General features: G+C 40.9%; 4 non-coding genes and 5 pseudogenes across 4 annotated transcripts; 1 reads left to right on the top strand and 8 right to left on the bottom strand.

Annotated features, from left to right (window-relative positions):
• Positions 1-8,345: 8,345 nt before the first annotated feature.
• Positions 8,346-8,460, bottom strand: LOC131342108 (U5 spliceosomal RNA). Its single transcript, XR_009202969.1, has one exon. It is a non-coding gene; the product is annotated as a U5 spliceosomal RNA (small nuclear RNA).
• A 572-nt stretch (positions 8,461-9,032) lies between these two features.
• LOC131342109 (U5 spliceosomal RNA) lies at positions 9,033-9,150 on the bottom strand. Its single transcript, XR_009202970.1, has one exon. It is a non-coding gene; the product is annotated as a U5 spliceosomal RNA (small nuclear RNA).
• Positions 9,151-9,421: 271 nt separating this feature from the next.
• LOC131342098 (U2 spliceosomal RNA) lies at positions 9,422-9,643 on the bottom strand (annotated as a pseudogene).
• A 453-nt stretch (positions 9,644-10,096) lies between these two features.
• On the top strand, positions 10,097-10,261 carry LOC131342104 (U2 spliceosomal RNA; annotated as a pseudogene).
• Positions 10,262-12,695: 2,434 nt separating this feature from the next.
• Positions 12,696-12,811, bottom strand: LOC131342113 (U5 spliceosomal RNA). Its single transcript, XR_009202974.1, has one exon. It is a non-coding gene; the product is annotated as a U5 spliceosomal RNA (small nuclear RNA).
• Positions 12,812-13,475: 664 nt separating this feature from the next.
• LOC131342107 (U5 spliceosomal RNA) lies at positions 13,476-13,590 on the bottom strand. The gene has a single exon (XR_009202968.1). It is a non-coding gene; the product is annotated as a U5 spliceosomal RNA (small nuclear RNA).
• Positions 13,591-13,849: 259 nt separating this feature from the next.
• LOC131342102 (U2 spliceosomal RNA) lies at positions 13,850-14,016 on the bottom strand (annotated as a pseudogene).
• Positions 14,017-14,368: 352 nt separating this feature from the next.
• LOC131342116 (U5 spliceosomal RNA) lies at positions 14,369-14,476 on the bottom strand (annotated as a pseudogene).
• A 272-nt stretch (positions 14,477-14,748) lies between these two features.
• LOC131342106 (U2 spliceosomal RNA) lies at positions 14,749-14,970 on the bottom strand (annotated as a pseudogene).
• Between the last annotated feature and the right edge of the window lie 3,434 nt (positions 14,971-18,404).

Genomic DNA, 18,404 nt, shown 5'->3' with positions numbered 1-18,404 from the left:
ACTCTACTCGTGCAATGCAAGAACATTGTATATCTTGTCTTTCTATATGCTATAGCTCCTTTTATGGATGTGAGATGTACCATTCTACAAGAGTTTCGTCATGTACAGCTGTTGGTCATGTATACATTTAGTTTAGGATGCACCTAAAAGTCCTATATAATATATGAAATAATAAAAGTCCTATATAATAATATGAAAGTGGGCCTCGCCTCTCCGCTGTGTAATCTCATTGCACTGTGTTTGAGATGCCTTTTGCTCTAATCTCTTTGCTTTGACTCCCACACTTGTGTCCGTGTTCCACCGAGATCCCTCATCTGAGTGCTAGTCTTGGGGTTGATCCCTGCTGGTTTGGACCAAGACGGATCACGCAATTGACTGCTGGTGGGGAGAGATTTGGACAATCATGAGACTGCCCCAGCAAAGGGATCTGGAATTAGTGGGTAAGATTTTAATTTATTTAAACTCTCACTCTTTCCATCTTCAGACAATCAGCTTTAGGTAGGCAGAATTTAAGCTTGGATTCTGGCCAACGGTTCTGGGAACCAGTAAAGTTACATGAATAGTTCTGGGAACTAACTATATACTATGGTAGTATATATTGATGTTGTAACTACTTTCAGTGGACTTGGAGGAAAGCCATCGCTGCTGCTGACGAGCACAGCTGAGTGACCTGAGTAAAATCAGGCTAAAAGAGGTAAATAAGGCATTGTCTGTTGATTGATTGTGTGCTATCACACCCGTGGCCGAAAGCAAAAGGGGATCCTAGGAAACGAGACCAGATGATCCAATTTCCAGCACACTCGATGAGCATGTTGCAGAGGCAGTTCCTGATGGCCGACGCGGATCGCCTCACTCAAAAACCAATGACATTCAGATGCCTATGGTCGAGGTAGCTGGCCCAGAGGGAGGACCGTGTATCGCCCATGGGGATCAAATGACTTCAAAAGATGCACAAAAAGAACTCCCAGATCCAAGAGAAGTGGGAGGTCAGAAGTTTGGTGATAAACTGGTCCGATTTTTGCAGAGAATTCAGACCCACAGCCCATGAACTGTGATGCCTCGTGATGAGAAAACCCAGCGTTGATGTGTCATGCCTGCATTTTGACTGGCCAGGGAGAAATATTCAGATTTTTCACGTAAAACTGGAATAACGCCGAGAATGTTGAATACAGAGACTTAGTAATGTGCCTGACTGATGCTCTTAACCAAGCTTTTCCAGTAAGAATGGACATGACTAAAATCTCTATGTGCAGACAAGAAGACGACGAAACAGTCTCCAGATATCTTGCACGATTAACAGAAGTGCATGATGCTCACAGTGGCCTCGAGTGCCCAGCGGACTTGGCTGCAGCGGATATTACACGATATGAGGCACACTTGAGAAACAGTTTTATGAATGGATTAAAAGAACACATTGCAAGAAAAGTCAAACAAACGTGCATTACTTGGGACACTGGAAAGTTATCTCTGATTGAACAGCATGCTGTGCACGCAGAAAAGTTGTGGAATGCTGAAAGACAAAAAGGGAAATAAAAAAGAACAGAAATGAAACACCGTCTCAATATGGTTCAATTATTTGAGGCTCAAGGAGATTTTTACAGGGGGAGGGGCTGTGGCAGAGGTAGAGGCTGAGGACGGGGCAAGCCTGGATTCCAGAGCGGATGTTTCCTGTGTGGAAACTGGATACGAGACTGTCCGAAGAGACATTGCGTGGGAGAAGCGAACACCGAAGCATGAGGTAGGGTCAGGGACGGGTGAGCAGTCAAGGAAGGGTAAGGTCTGATCTTTTTGTGTAATGCAGAAATACTCAACTTTTCTCACACAGACTACATGATACCGAAAGCGCTGCACTGTGCTGTGCACATACACAGACACAAACCACATGAGAGTTATGAGAAAGAATGGTACAGGAAGGCCAGACATATTGATATTGAAGCGTGTGATATGGAATGAACACAGATATGCTGTATAGGTAGATTTATCTCAGGATTCAGTTCGAGTTGGTCATCCACACCCATTCCAAATGAGTCATGGATCTCCACATCTCTCTCTAGCCAAATCCATCAATGACATTCTCTTTGGGAGAATGGATGTTACAGGCTACTCAAAGTCATGACTGGGAACCAACTAAGCAGCCAGCTGTTCTTTACAGCCCAAAATTTAATGCATATAGCACAGCACTAATTTGGCTGGCTAGAGCTGAGAGAGGCGTGGTGATCCTTCCTGATGACGGGACAGATCCCAACCCATGGTACAAAACCGATTTGGCCCTACCCAAATTGGAATCTTCAGATGTACGACTACGAAAAGTGCCCAGGGAATTGTGGGCAAGTGGAAAATATGATGTAGGTCTGATTGAAAATTGCCCTCCAATGATTATTACACCAAAATCAGATTATAGGCCAAAGAAGGCTCAATATCCCCTAAAACCAGAAGCTACAGCAGGAATAACACCGGTGTTTAATTCTCTATTAATATCTGGTGTTATTGTGCCATGTGAGATGTCTCCTGTGCAAACACCACTCTTCCCAGTAAGGTAAATATGAGCTCCAGAGGAACTGGATAAGTGGAGATTCTTGAGTGGAGATTCTTGATTCATTGAAAGTGTTCAATGATGCTGTGATCCAACGAGCACCTAATGTTCCCAACCCATACACTACAGGCATTCTTTATCAGTAGATCCAGATTGTCAATTGTGGTTTGCGTTTTCCTTCAATGGAAAAGCCTATACTTTCACATGCTTATGTCAGGGCTATTGTGAGTCACCTACAATCTATAATGAAGCATTAAATAACAGTTTAGATACACTGCAGCTAACTGAGAAATCTGTGTTGCTTCAGCATGTAGATGACATTCTTTTGGCCGCACCGACTAAAGAGCGGTGTGAAAAAGACACCATTAAATTGCTCTGTCACCTCACTAAAGAAGGACATATAGCAAGCCTGTCAAAACTGCAATTTGTACAACAAGAAGTGAAGTTCCTAGAACATTTAATTTCTGCAGAAGGTAAAAGACTCGAGTCGAGTAGAGTGGAAGCAAGTATGTGTTCATACTGTAGGATGTTTATACCCGATTATGCTGTGTTAGAGGCACCACTGAGTGCTATTGCTCATGGACAAGGCCTGCAAGCACACAGAAAAGTGATGTGGACTGAGACTGCAAATGCTGCGTTTCAACGACTGAAACAGACATTACAGACCACACCTACATTGGGCATTCCTGACCCGATGAGAGCATTTACGCAGACTGTGGACGAAAAAGGGGGGTGCATGACATCTGTTTTACTTCAAGAGCATGGGGGTAGGCTGCGACCAGTGGCTTACTTCTCAGCAAAGCTAGATCCGGTAGCAGCAGGACTTCTAATGTGTCTTAGAGCAGTGGCTGCAGCAGAGAAAGCTGTCAATGCCTCACGAGACATCGTAGGCTACAGCAAATTAACACTGTTGGTCAACCACATGCAATTGCTTTTAGAACAAAAGACAGCACACATGACGGTTGCTCGATGGTTGAGATATAACACTGTACTCTTAGAAATGCCGAATGTCACAGTTAAACGGTGCACAGCTCTTACCCCTGCCACTCTTCTTCCCACAGAGCAGGATGGAGAGCCTCATGATTATGAGTGTGATTAATGAAGTGTGTAGTCCAAGACCTGATTTACAGGAGATACCCCCGATCAACCCTGATCAACGGATCAGCATCCAGGGGCCCAGAAACAGGTAAAAAATGCGTAGGGTTTGCAGTAGTGACTCAGAATGAAATTCTACTTTCATGTAAACTTCTGTCTCATTACTCAGCACAGGTGGCAGAACTCACTGCCCTCATAGAGGCCTGCAAATTGGCAGAGAGTAAGACTGTGAAAATTTACACTGATAGCAGGTACGCCTTTGGTGTCACGCATGATTTTGGAACATTATGGAAGCATAAGTTTTTTGACCTCCTCAGGCAAGCTTATCGCGCACCATGACCTGATAGCTGACCTCCTGGACGCAATCCTACTTCCAAAACCTATTACAGTATGTAAATGTGAAGCACATATGCATTGTAATGATCCTATTTCCACATGGACTTTATTGAGTTAACACTTAGCGAAGGTATTGTCTGGTTATAGTAGAAATGTTCTCTAAATGGGTAGAGGCTTTTCCTACATCTAAGCTAGTGCAGTAGCAAAAGCACTACTCACTGAAATTATTCCACAGTGGGGAATTCCTGAGAGAATTGGTAGTGATAATGGTACCCCATTCGTGAATCAGGCATTACAGAAAGTCAGTGAATACTTAGGATTCAACCTGAAACAGCACTGTGCCTATCACCCAGCTAGTGGTGGAGCAGTAGAAAGGGAGAATGGCACACTAAAAAATAAATTGGCAAAATGCTGCACAAAGACATGTTTGTCATGGGTCAAAGCCCTCCCAATAGTGTTGATGTACATGCGAGCTCAAGCAAGAGGGAGAGCTAACCTGAATCCATTTGAAATTCTTTTTGGCAGGCCATTAGCCACAGGAGTGGGTTTTCCAGGAAGCCAGAGACACAGTATCGGCAAATGTGAAGATGAAATGTTGAACTATTGCATAAATTTCTCTTCTGTGTTATGTGATATTCACAGGCAGGTGAAGGACGCCCTTCCTTAACCACACACAGACACCCTGCACCACCTGAAGCCTGGCGAGTGGATCGTGGTGAAAGACTTCAGGAGGAAGAATTGGAAGGCCAAGTGTTGGCTGGGACAGTTCCAGATTCTGCTGACTACACCCACCGCTGTGAAGATAGCAGAGAGAGCAACGTGGATACACACCAGTCACTGTAAGCGGGTACCAGTGCCAGATCAGGAACTAGGGGCAGAGTAAAGATTCACCGTAACCACCCCGTATGGTAGAATTGTAGAATTCTAGAACACCCCCATTTAGGAAGACAACCCTAACGGATAGTGTTCTAGAACCCCCGTGAGGTGGGACGAGTGCGTAAGGGCAGTGCCTGCACTCTGAGCACCAATATATGTCAAGAAAGGTGAAGGTTCACTTAAAGGTTGGTGTAGTTCATATATGGGAATAAGTTCATTATCTCTGCAAATACCCATGTGGGTCAAAAGGGTGGCTCTCAGTGGGGTGTAGTACCAGTACATCTTTGACGAGTCATCGTCCAGGAGGTTGCTCCTGGAGTAAGAATGGACCAACAGCTACATTTATTTTAAACAATGTCACTAACTCTGACAGAGGCAAGTTCTGGTGTGCAACTGAGCAGATAGGCACTGACTCCTATGAACACACGGTGGACATAGAAGTGATTAAACCAGCCGTGATAGATAGGGTAATAATTGTAGTCATACCAGCTCCGGCCCAGGCTAATTTGGAAGATGATCTCACCGAACAGATTTCCACCATTAAGGGGTCTAACACTACTGATCTGCAGAAACGAATGGAACTCGCTGTGTAAGTGTGAAGACAATTACACCTGTGCTTTAGCCCTTATGCAACACGAAGAACTTCAAATTAATAAGTCATGCTGGCTTTGTCTTCAAGTTCATCAGTTGTTTAAAACTGTCCCTATAACTGCAAGCATGATTGAACAGGTGTCGACGTCCTGCAAACTCCCGGCTAGTATCAGTAATGTAGTTATGATGGGGAAAAGCCTTCTGACTAGCGGGAATGTAAGTTTCTACAGAGCAAATTGCACTGAAAAGTAACCAAAGTATCCTACACACCTAGTGTTCAGAGTAACAAAAGAGCAGGCTGATACTTGTGTATGCAGAGACTTGGGAAAAACAAACGTGGGCATGTCGTTGTGCAAGCTGAACGTGTATGTTCTGCACATCGACAACTTTTCAGCAAAGCAAGATGACTGCACCAACATGGGGCCGGCCAACTGCACAGCGAAGTTGTGTGGCGGGACCCAGGTGAACATGCCCTTTCACAAGACTCACTTCATCAGCTGCTGCAATATGGGTGTGTGGCAATAAGGGATTCTACCGACTCCCTACGAAGGGTTGGAGAGGTTGCTTCTACCCAGCATTACTCACTACTGGTACATCAGTGTACATACCTGATTATGAGAGCAATACTAGAGAGAAGAGAGCAGTATTCAAATATAACGGATACATGTTAGCGGATCCGTAGACTAGCCCGTCAGAAAATATAGGATGGACAGTATTTCTAGGAAGAGGAACTACAGTAGCCCTAAATAAAATCAATGGATTAGCTTATATGGTTCTGACCCTGGTGAATAATACTGAAACATTGACTACAATGATCACTGATGAACTTACACAGCTTCGGAGTGCAGTCATACAAAATTGCCTAGTGTTAGATATGCTCACGGTAGAGAAAGAAGTAGTGTGCAAGATGCTTGACATCTCGTGTTGTTTTAACATACCAGATGTGTCTGCTAATGTTACAGAGGTGCTCAACCACATGAGGAACGAGATTAGACCCCCTCCACAAGCGGACGATTCATGGGTCAGTTGGTTCACTGCCTTTTGGGGAGGCTGGGGATACTGGATGGTGCATACACTGCTGCCCATAATAGTGATCAGACTAGCGCTGATGTGTGTTCCCTGCATCTGTCAGTTGGTGTCTACCACTCTACAATGATTAGTTGCCTCAACAGTCAACAGGAAAATAGAGCATCAACTGCTACAACAAACGGAGGACAGATCTGATGAATGGAGAGAGCAGTTTCGAGACACTGATTTTCCACCGGATCTGACACAAACAGACTATGACCCTAAGTTGACAAATGATAAAAAATAATTCAGCTTAGACTGTGTGTGTTTTGTTTTGATTTTTTATCCTGATATGTTTTGTGTTATGCATTTCTTTTCCCTGATTCTGATTCTCTAACTCACAAAGAAAAAAAGAAAATTAGAGGGGTTTCTCTCAAGAAAAAGCAGAGTTTATGTTTTAGTTGATGAAGACATCATTGGAAAGCCAAGGGAAAAGATGATGTCTGATGTTGGTCTAAAACTGTCTGTGAAATGCTTAAAGTAAATATGTTACAATTTTGTATATGTAGTTTGTCCTTGAGGACAAAAAGGAGGGAAATGTAGTGGAAATTTTAACAAGTAACACAGATGAACAAGTTACCCTTTAGGAACTCTGCTGTGTGTGTGTGTGGAGAGGAAGATATTAACCAGGTGGCTGTCAATACTAGGAATGACTCTACTCGTGAAATACAAGAACATTGTATATATTGTCTTTCTATATGCTATAGCTCCTATTATGGAAGTGAGATGTACCATTCTACAAGAGTTTTGTGCTGTTGGTCAAGCATACATTTAGTGTAGGATGCACCTAAAAGTCCTATATAAGGGTCCCGTGAAAGCAGGCCTCCCCTCTCCACTGTATAATCTCATTGCACTGTGTTTGAGATGCCTTTTGCTGCGGAAAAATAAAAATTCCTTTCTTATCTCTTTGGTTTGACTCGCACCCTTGTGTCCATGTGTAGTTTGTTAATTATTTGAAGTCAGACTGCAGACTTGCCAACACATCTGATAAATGCATGTGTGCAGCCGAATGGGGCAGGTTTCTTGACTTTCTTCACATGCTTGGGGTCAACTATGATATGAAATGTGATTGTTTACTTTAAAATGCCAAAATTCATAAGAAACATAGGAAAGTAAAAAAAAAATATGAATTTTGATATGAAATATGATTTTTTTTCATAAAAGTGCAAAAATTCGTAAGAAACATGGAAACAGTGATATTCCATGAAAATTAACTTTACAAAGTCAACTTTCATCATTTTTCATCGAACTGGCTCGTTTCCTGCCTCAGCGAAGTGTGTTCTCTGCATTGTGCTTCTCTGGCGCTGAAAATGCGATTCCGGAAGTCTCAGCGCTCTACGAGCAAGGGAAAGCGGTTTTTCAGACAAACGCATGTGTGCAGACGAATGGGGCAGTTTTCTGTGACCTTTTCACGTTTGAGGTCAAGTATGATATGAAATGTGATTGATTATTTTAAAATACCAAAAATCATGAGAAACATAGGAAAGTGATATAAATATGAATTTTGGTATTTTTAGTCTTCTCAAGGACAGACTAAGGATTGTAACATGAACCCAGACCAAGGCCAAAAAGCCAGACCAGTGAACACAATAGATCCTAGCTAAAAAGCCTGAGAAGCGATCCTACACAAACACCATTCCATATATTCTCCTTCTCAAACCCAGTAAAAGCCCAAAACCACACCAGAGAACACTTGATCTTAGCCAAAAGGCAGAGAAGCAATGTACATTTATCTCCTCTGCTTAACAGACAGCCTCAGGGCACACTTATACAGACATGCATGAAGTCACATAATCAAATAAGACCCAACTCCTGGAAACTACCCATTTAACATTGAGACATACACAGCTTTGCCAGAGCAACACTCATGAAAATACATCAAGCTCATTAAAGTTCCCCTCCACGGAAATCTTTAATAAAAAGCGAAAGATTTATGCATGACATAAGAGAAACCAGAGCTATGAAGAAAAAAAGGCGAGCAGCACCAGGAAACCCTTTTCGGAGAAACACAATGCTCGATGATGGTAAGACCGGCCCTTTTTTTGTTTCTTTCGTTGTTTTTTTTATATCCTTTCCGTCACACTCGCCTTCTCAAAGCCAGACTAAGAAGTGCAATGTGAATACAGTCACAGCTCAAAGCCAGACCAGAGAACACTTGATCTTAGCCAAAAGGCCGAGAAGCAATAAACTTTTATCTCTTCTTCTTCTTAACAGACAGCCTCAGGCCACACCAATACAGACATGCATAAAGTCACATAACCAAATAAAACCCAACTAGATTTTTTTTTTTATATCCTTTCCGTCACATTCGCCTTCTCAAAGCCAGACTAAGAAGTGCAATGTGAATACAGTCACAGCCCAAAGCCAGACCAGAGAACACTTGATCTTAGCCAAAAGGCCAAGAAGCAATAAACTTTTATCTCCTCTGCTTAACGGACAGCCTCAGGACACACCTATACAGGCATGCATAACGTCACATAACCAAATAAGACCCACCTCCAGGAAACTACCCATTTAACATTGAAGCATACACAGCTTTGCCAAAGCAACGCTCACAAAAATATTTCATCAAACTCATTGATGTTCCTCTACACAGAAATCTTTAATAAAAGGGGAAAGATTTATGCATGACTTAAAAGAATCCAGAGCTATAACGAAAAAAAGGCGAGCAGCACCAGGAAACCCTTGTCAGAGAAACACAATGCTCTATGAGGGGAAGGCCGCCCCTTGGGTTGGTTGAGTGGAGAAAGGGTGGGGAAAGGTTGACGAGCAACAACTGACAGTGGTGAGCAGAAGGAGGCGAAGATAGGCTAGGGAACAGGGCGGGTTTAATTGAGACAAAATTTTTGTAAGTAAGTCAGTAAGTCAGTAAGTCAGTAAGTCAGTAATTCAGTAATTGATTCTCCTTCATTTTACATCAGAAAACGGTGCACCAAGCCTGGAAGTACTGCAATACCAGGCCGATCCGCGGAGCAGACGTAGCAAGCCACTTTTCCGGCTCCCAGCTCTAAAAAGTCTGTTTAATATATAGGACATATGAGATATTAAACTGATGAGAACAGATTTTTTTTTCAATCCAAATCCTACCCATATCCATACCTAACCATTCACCATGTCAAGGCCAGACAAAGGCCAAAAAGCCAGACCAGTGAACACAATAGATCATAACTAAAAAGCCTGACAAGCGATCCTACACAAAATCAATGAGTTTGATGTATTTTTGTGAGCTATGCTCTGGCAAAGCTGTGTATGCTTCAATGTTAAATGGGTAGTTTCCAGTACTTGGGTCTTATGTCATTACGTGACTTTATGCATGCCTGTATAGGTATGGCCTGAGGCTGTCCTTTAAGCAGAGGAGATGAATGTTTCTTGCTTCTTGGCCTTTTGGCTAAGATCAAGTGTTCTCTGGTCTGGTTTTGGGCTTTGACTGGGTTTGAGAAGGAGAATTGATGGAATGGGGTTTGTGTAGGATCGCTTCTCAGGCTTTTTAGCTAGGATAAATTGTGTTAACTGGTCTGGCCTTTTGGCCTTGGTCTGGGTTCACGTTACAATCCTTAGTCTGGCCTTGAAAAGCTGAATGGTTAGGTATGGATATGGGTAGGATTTGGAATGGAAAAACAAATCTGTTCTAATCAGTTCAATATCTCATATGTCCTTTATATTAAACAGATTTTTAGAGCTGGGAGCCGGAAAAGGGGCTTGCTACATCCGCTCCACGGATCGGCTTGGTATTGCAGTACATCCAGGCTTGGTGCACCGTTTTCTGATGTAAAATGAAGGAGAAGAAATTACTAACTTACTGACTTACATACTTACTTACCAAATTATGTCTGCATTCAACCTGCCCTGTTCCCTAGCCTATTTTCACCTCCTTCTGCTCACCACTGTCAGTTGTTGCTCGTCAACCTTTCCCCACCCTTTCTCCACTCAACCAACCCAAGGGGCCGGCCTTACCCTCATCGAGCATTGTGTATCTCCGACAAGGGTTTCCTGATGCTGCTCGGCTTTTTTTTGTTTTTATAGCTTTGGTTTCTCTTATGTCATGCATAAATCTTTTACCTTTCGTTGAAGCTTTGCATGGAGTGGAACATCAATGAGTTTGATGTATTTTCATGAGCTTTGTTCTAGCAAAGCTGTCTATGTATCAGCATTAAATGGGTAGTTTCCAGGAGTTGGGTCTTAATTGGGTATGTGACTTTATGCATACCTGTATAGGTATGGTCTGATGCTGTCTGTTAAACAGAAGAGATAAAAGTTTATTGCTTCTCGCCTTTTGGCTAAGATCAAGTGTTCTCTGGTCTGGCTTTGGGCTGTGACTGTATTCACATTGCACTTCTGAGTCTGGCTTTGAGAAGGCGAGTGTGACAGAAAGGATATAAAAAAAAATGAAAGAAAAAAAAAGGGGCCGGCCTTACCCTCATCGAGCATTGTGTTTCTCCGACAAGGGTTTCCTGGTGCTGGTTGGCTTTTTTTTTTCTTCACGTTTCTGGTTTCTTTTAAATCAAGTATAACTCTATTGCCTTTTAGTAAAGCTTTCTGTGGAGATGTACATCAATAAGTTTGATGTATTTTTATGAGCTTTGCTCTGGCAAAGCTGTGTATGCTTGAATGTTAAATGGGTAGGTTCCAGGAGTTGGGTTTCATTTGCTTAACTGACTTTATGCAGGCCGGAATAGGTGTGGCCTGAGGCTGTCTGTTAAGCAGAGGAGATAAAAGTTTATTGCTCCTTGGCCTTTTGGCTAAGATCAAGTGTTCTCTGATCTGGTTTTGGGCTTTGAGAAGAAGCAGAATAGACATCATTTTTCATAACTAAGGAACGGCATAAAAAATATGAATTTTGATATGAAATATGATTTTTTTCATCAAAGTGCAAAAATTCATATAAAACATGGAAAAAGTGATATTCCATGAAAATTCACTAAACAAAGTCAACTTTCAACATTTTTCATCAAACTGGATCGTTTCAGACAAACCAAGGTGTGCAGTTGAATGGGGCAGTTTTCTTTGACTTTTTTCACGTTTGGGGTCGACTATGATATGAAATGTGATTGTTTACTTTAAAATGCAACAATTCATAAGACACATAGGAAAGTCATGAAAAAAATGAATTTTGATATGAAATATGATTTTTTCATCAAAGTCCAAAAAACATATGATTCATGGAATAAATGATATTCCATGAAAATTCACTTAACAAAGACAACTTTCAACATTTTTCATCGAACTGGCTCGTTTCGTGCTTCAGCGCAGTGTGTTCTGTGCATTGTGCTTCTCAGGCGCTGAAAATGCGATTCCGCAAGTCTCAGCGCTCTACGAGCAAGGGAAAGCGGTTTTTCAGACAAACAAATGTGTGCAGTTGAATGGGACAGTATCCTTTGACTTTTTTCACGTTTGGGGTCAACTATGATATGAAATGTGATTGTTTAGTCTAAAATGAAAAAATTCCTAAGAAACATAGGAATGTCATAAAAAATATGAATTTTGATATGAAATATGATTTTTTTCATCAAAGTGCCAAAATTCATATGAAACATGGAAAAAGTGATATTCCATGAAAATTCACTTAACAAAGACAACTTTCATCATTTTTCATCGAACTGGCTCGTTTCATGCCTCAGCGCAGTGTGTTCTCTACATTGTGCTTCTCTGGCGCTGAAAATGCGATTCCGCAAGTCTCAGCGCTCTACAAGCAAGGGAAAGCAGTTTTTCAGACAAACGAATGTGTGCAGTTGAATGGGGCAGTTTTCTTTGACTTTTTTCATATGTATGGGGTCAACTATGATATGAAATGTGATTGATTACTTTAAAATACCAAAATTCATGAGAAAGATAGGAAAGTGATAAAAATAAGAATTTTGTTATTTTTAGTCTTCTCAAGGCCAGACTAAGGATTGTACGTGAACCCAGACCAAGGCCAAAAAGCCAGACCAGTTAACACAATTGATCCTAGCTAAAAAGCCTGAGAAGCGATCCTACACAAACACCATTCCATATATTCTCCTTCTCAAACCCAGTAAAAGCCCAAAACCACACCAGAGAACACTTGATCTTAGCCAAAAGGCAGAGAAGCAATGTACATTTATCTCCTCTGCTTAACGGACAGCCTCAGGACACACCTATACAGGCATGCAAAAAATCACCTAACCAAATAAGTCCCAACTCCTGGAAACTACCCATTTAACATTGAAGCATACACAGCTTTGCCAGAGCAAAGCTAACAAAATATTTATCAAACTCATTGACATTCTACTCCACAGAAATCTTTAATAAAAGGTGAAAGATTTACACCTGACTTAAGAGAAACCAGAGCTATAAAGAAAAAAAAAAAGGCGAGCAGCACCAGGAAACCCTTGTCAGAGAAACACAATGCTCGATGAGGGTAAGGCCGGCCCCTTGGGTTGGTTGAGTGAAGAGAAAGGGTGGAGAAAGGTTGATGAGCAACAACTGACAGTGGTGAGCAGAAGGAGGCGAAGATAGGCTAGGGAACAGGGCGGGTTGAATTGAGACAAAGTTTGGTAAGTAAGTCAGTAAATCAGTAATTCAGTAATTGATTCTCCTTCATTTTACATCAGAAAATGGTGCACCAATCCTGGACGTACTGCAATAGGAGGCCAATCCGCGGACGTAGCAAGCCACTTTTCCCGGTCTCTTTCTCCCCGGTCTAAAAAGTCTGTTTAATATATAGGATGTATGAGATATTAAACTGATAAGAACAGATTTTTTTTTTCAATCCAAATCATACCCATATCCATACCTAACCAATCGCCTTCTCAAGGCCAGACTAAGAAGTGCAATGTGAGTACAGTCACAGCCCAAATCCAGACCAGGAAACACTTGATCTTAACCAAAAGGGCAAGAAGCAATAAACTTTTATCCGCTCTGCTTAACAGACAGCCTCAGGCCACACCTATACAGACATGCATAAAATCACATAACCAAATAAGAAACATATAGAAAACAAATAGGAAATATACACAGCTTTGCCAGAGCAAAGCTCACAAAAATATATCAAACTCATTAATGTTCTTCTCCACAGAAATCTTTAATAAAAGGCAAAAGATTTATGCATGACTTAAGAAAAACCAGAGCTATAAAGAAAGAAAGATGAGCAGCACAAGGAAACCCTTGTCGGAGAAAAACAATGCTCGATGAGGGTAAGGCCGGCCCCTTGGGTTGGTTGAGTGGAGAAAGGGTGGGGAAAGGTTGACGAGCAACAACTGACAGTGGTGAGCAGAAGGAGGTGAAGATAGGCTAGGGAACAGGGCGGGTTGAATGCAGACACAATTTGATAAGTAAGTTAGTAAGTAAGTCAGTAATTCTGTACTTGATCCTCCTTCATTTTACATCAGAAAACGGTGCACCAAGCCTGGAAGTACTACAATGCCAGGCTGATCCGCGGAGCGGATGTAGCAAGCCACTTTTCCGGCTCCCAGCTCTAAAAAGTCTGTTTAATATATAGGATGTATGAGATATTAAACTGATGAGAACAGATTTTTTTTTTTCAATTCAAATCCTAACCATATCCATACCTAACCATTCGCATTCTCAAGGCCAGACTAAGGATTGTAACGTGAACCCAGACCAAGGCCAAAGTGCCAGACCTGCGAATACAATAGATCTTAACTAAAAAGCCTGACTAGCGATCCTACACAAACCCTATTCCATCTATTCTCCTTCCCAAACCCAGTCAAAGCCCAAAACCAGACCAGAGAACACTTGATCTTAGCCAAATGCCCAAGAAGCAATAAAATTTTATCTCCTCTGCTTAACGGACAGGCCCAGGCCACACCTATACAGGCATGCATAAAGTCATATAACCAAATAAGGCCCAACTCCAGGAAACTACCCTTTTAACATTGAAGCATACACAGCTTTGCCAGAAAAAAGTTCACAAAAATACATAAAACTCATTGATATTCCTCTACACTGAAATCTTTAACAAAAGATTTATGCGCGACTTAAGAGAATCCAGAGCTATTAAGAAAAAAAAGGTGAGCAGCACCAGGAAACCATTGTCGGAGCAACACAATGCTCGATGAGGGTAAGGCCGGCCCCTTGGGTTGGTTGAGTGGAGAAAGGGTGGGGAAAGGTTGACGAGCAACAACTGACAGTGGTGAGCAGAAGGAGGTGAAAATAGGCTAGGGAACAGGGCGGGTTGAATGCATACATAATTTGTTAAGTAAGTAACTAAGTCAGTAAGTCAGTCAATCAGTAAGTCAGTCATTTTTTCATCATCATTTTAGATCAGAAAATGGTGCACCAAGGCTGGAAGTACTGCGATACCAGGCCAAGCTGTGGCGGAGAAACAGCAAGCCCCTTTTCCTGCTCCCAGATCTAAAAGTCTGTTTAATATAGAGGACGTAAGAGATATTAAACTGATAAGAACAGATTTTTTTATCAAATCCAAATCCTACCCATATCCATACCTAACCATTCGCCTTGTCAAGGCCAGACAAAGGCCAAAAAGCCAGACCAGTGAACACAATAGATCTTAACTAAAAAGCCTGACAAGTGATCCTACACAAAATTAATGAGTTTGATGTATTTTTGTGAGCTATGCTCTAGCAAAGCTTGATGCTTCAATGTTAAATGGGTAGTTTCCAGTACTTGGGTCTTATTTCATTACGTGATATTATGCATACCTGTATAGGTGTGGTCTGACGCTGTCCGTTCAGCAGAAGAGATAAATGTTTATTGCTTCTCGGCCTTTTGGCTAAGATCAAGTGTTCTCTGGTGTGGCTTTGGGCTGTGACTGTATTCACATTGCACTTCTTAGTCTGCCTTTGAGAAGGCGAGTGTGACGGAAAGGATATAAAAAAATAAATAGAAAGAAAAAAAAAAAAGGGGCCGGCCTTACCATCATCGAGCATTGTGTTTCTCCGAAAAGGGTTTCCTGGTGCTGGTTGCCTTTTTCTCGTCATAGCTCTGGTTTCTCTTAAGTCATGCTTAAATATTTTGTTGTTTATTAAAGCTTTCCGCAGAGAGGTACATCAATGAGCTTGATGTGTTTTTATGAGCTTTGCTCTGGCAAAGCTGTGTATGCTTCAATATTAAGTGGGTAGTTTCCAGGAGTGGGGTCTTATTTCCTTAGGTGACTATATGCATGCCTGTATGTGTGGCCTAAGACTATCCTTTAAGCAGAGGAGATAAAAGTTTATTGCTCCTTGGCCTATTGGCTAAGATCAAGTGTTCTCTGGTCTGGTTTTCGGCTTTGAGAAGAAACAGAAGAGACATCATTTTTCATAACTAAGGAACGGAATAAAAAATATGAATTTTGATATGAAATATGATTTTTTTCATCAAAGTGCAAAAATATATATGAAACATGGAATAAATGATATTCCATGAAAATTCACTTAATAATGACAACTTTCAACATTTTTCATCAAACTGGCTCGTTTCGTGCCTCAGCGCAGTGTGTTCTCTGCATTGTGCTTCTCAGGCGCTGAAAATGCGATTCCGCAAGTCTCAGCGCTCTACGAGCAAGGGAAAGCGGTTTTTCAGACAAACGAATGTGTGCAGTTGATTGGGGCAGTTTTCTTTGACTTTTTTCACATGTTTGGGGTCAACTATGATATGAAATGTGATTGTTTAGTCTAAAATGAAAAAAATCATAAGACACATAGGAATGTCATAAAAAATATGAATTTTGATATGAAATATGATTTTTTTCATCAAAGTGCCAAAATTCATATGAAACATGTTATAAATGCTATTCCATGAAAATTCACTTAACAAAGACAACTGTCAACATTTTTCATCGAACTGGCTCGTTTCGTGCTTCAGCGCAGTGTGTTCTCCTCATTGTGCTTCTCAGGCGCTGAAAATGCGATTCCGCAAGTCTCAGCGCTCTACGAGCAAGGGAAAGCGGTTTTTCAGACAAACGAATGTGTGCAGTTGATTGGGGCAGTTTTCTTTGACTTTTTTCACATGTTTGGGGTCAACTATGATATGAAATGTGATTGTTTAGTCTAAAATGAAAAAAATCATAAGACACATAGGAATGTCATAAAAAATATGAATTTTGATATGAAATATGATTTTTTTCATCAAAGTGCCAAAATTCATATGAAACATGTTATAAATGCTATTCCATGAAAATTCACTTAACAAAGACAACTGTCAACATTTTTCATCGAACTGGCTCGTTTCGTGCTTCAGCGCAGTGTGTTCTCCTCATTGTGCTTCTCAGGCGCTGAAAATGCGATTCCGCAAGTCTCAGCGCTCTACGAGCAAGGGAAAGCGGTTTTTCAGACAAACGAATGTGTGCAGTTGATTGGGGCAGTTTTCTTTGACTTTTTTCACATGTTTGGGGTCAACGGTGATATGAAATGTGATTGTTTAGTCTAAAATGAAAAAATTCATAATGCACATAGGAATGTCATAAAAAATATGAATTTTGATATGAAATATGATTTTTTTCATCATAGTGGAAAAATTCATATGAAACATGGAATAAATGATATTCTATGAAAATTCACTTAATAAAGACAACTTTCAACATTTTTCATCAAACTGGCTCGTTTCGTGCCTCAGCGCAGTGTGTTCTCCTCATTGTGCTTCTCAGGCGCTGAAAATGCGATTCCGCAAGTCTCAGCGCTCTACGAGCAAGGGAAAGCGGTTTTTCAGACAAACGAATGTGTGCAGTTGATTGGGGCAGTTTTCTTTGACTTTTTTCACATGTTTGGGGTCAACTATGATATGAAATGTGATTGTTTAGTCTAAAATGAAAAAATTCATAATACACATAGGAATGTCATAAAAAATATGAATTTTGATATGAAATATGATTTTTTTCATCAAAGTGCCAAAATTCATATGAAACATGTTATAAATGCTATTCCATGAAAATTCACTTAACAAAGACAACTGTCAACATTTTTCATCGAACTGGCTCGTTTCGTGCTTCAGCGCAGTGTGTTCTCCTCATTGTGCTTCTCAGGCGCTGAAAATGCGATTCCGCAAGTCTCAGCGCTCTACGAGCAAGGGAAAGCGGTTTTTCAGACAAACGAATGTGTGCAGTTGATTGGGGCAGTTTTCTTTGACTTTTTTCACATGTTTGGGGTCAACGATGATATGAAATGTGATTGTTTAGTCTAAAATGAAAAAATTCCCAAAAAACATAGGAATGTCATAAAAAAATGAAATTTGATATGAAATATGATTTTTTTCATAAAAGTACAAAGATTCATATGAAACATGGAAAAATTGATATTCCATGAAAATTCACTTAACAAAGACAACTGTCAACATTTTTCATCGAACTGGCTCGTTTCGTGCTTCAGCGCAGTGTGTTCTCCTCATTGTGCTTCTCAGGCGCTGAAAATGCGATTCCGCAAGTCTCAGCGCTCTACGAGCAAGGGAAAGCGGTTTTTCAGACAAACGAATGTGTGCAGTTGATTGGGGCAGTTTTCTTTGACTTTTTTCACATGTTTGGGGTCAACTATGATATGAAATGTGATTGTTTAGTCTAAAATGAAAAAATTCATAAGACACATAGGAATGTCATAAAAAATATGAAATTTGATATGAAATATGATTTTTTTCATAAAAGTACAAAGATTCATATGAAACATGGAAAAATTGATATTCCATGAAAATTCACTTAACAAAGACAACTGTCAACATTTTTCATCGAACTGGCTCGTTTCGTGCCTCAGCGCAGTGTGTTCTCCTCATTGTGCTTCTCAGGCGCTGAAAATGCGATTCCGCAAGTCTCAGCGCTCTACGAGCAAGGGAAAGCGGTTTTTCAGACAAACGAATGTGTGCAGTTGATTGGGGCAGTTTTCTTTGACTTTTTTCACATGTTTGGGGTCAACTATGATATGAAATGTGATTGTTTAGTCTGAAATGAAAAAATTCCCAAAAAACATAGGAATGTCATAAAAAATATGAAATTTGATAT

This window comes from Hemibagrus wyckioides, linkage group LG20 (assembly GCF_019097595.1).
Source record: "Hemibagrus wyckioides isolate EC202008001 linkage group LG20, SWU_Hwy_1.0, whole genome shotgun sequence".
Taxonomy (NCBI): Eukaryota; Metazoa; Chordata; class Actinopteri; order Siluriformes; family Bagridae; genus Hemibagrus; species Hemibagrus wyckioides.
The sequence above is the reverse complement of the archived record's forward strand: the minus strand, read 5'-3'. Positions and strand labels throughout refer to the sequence as shown.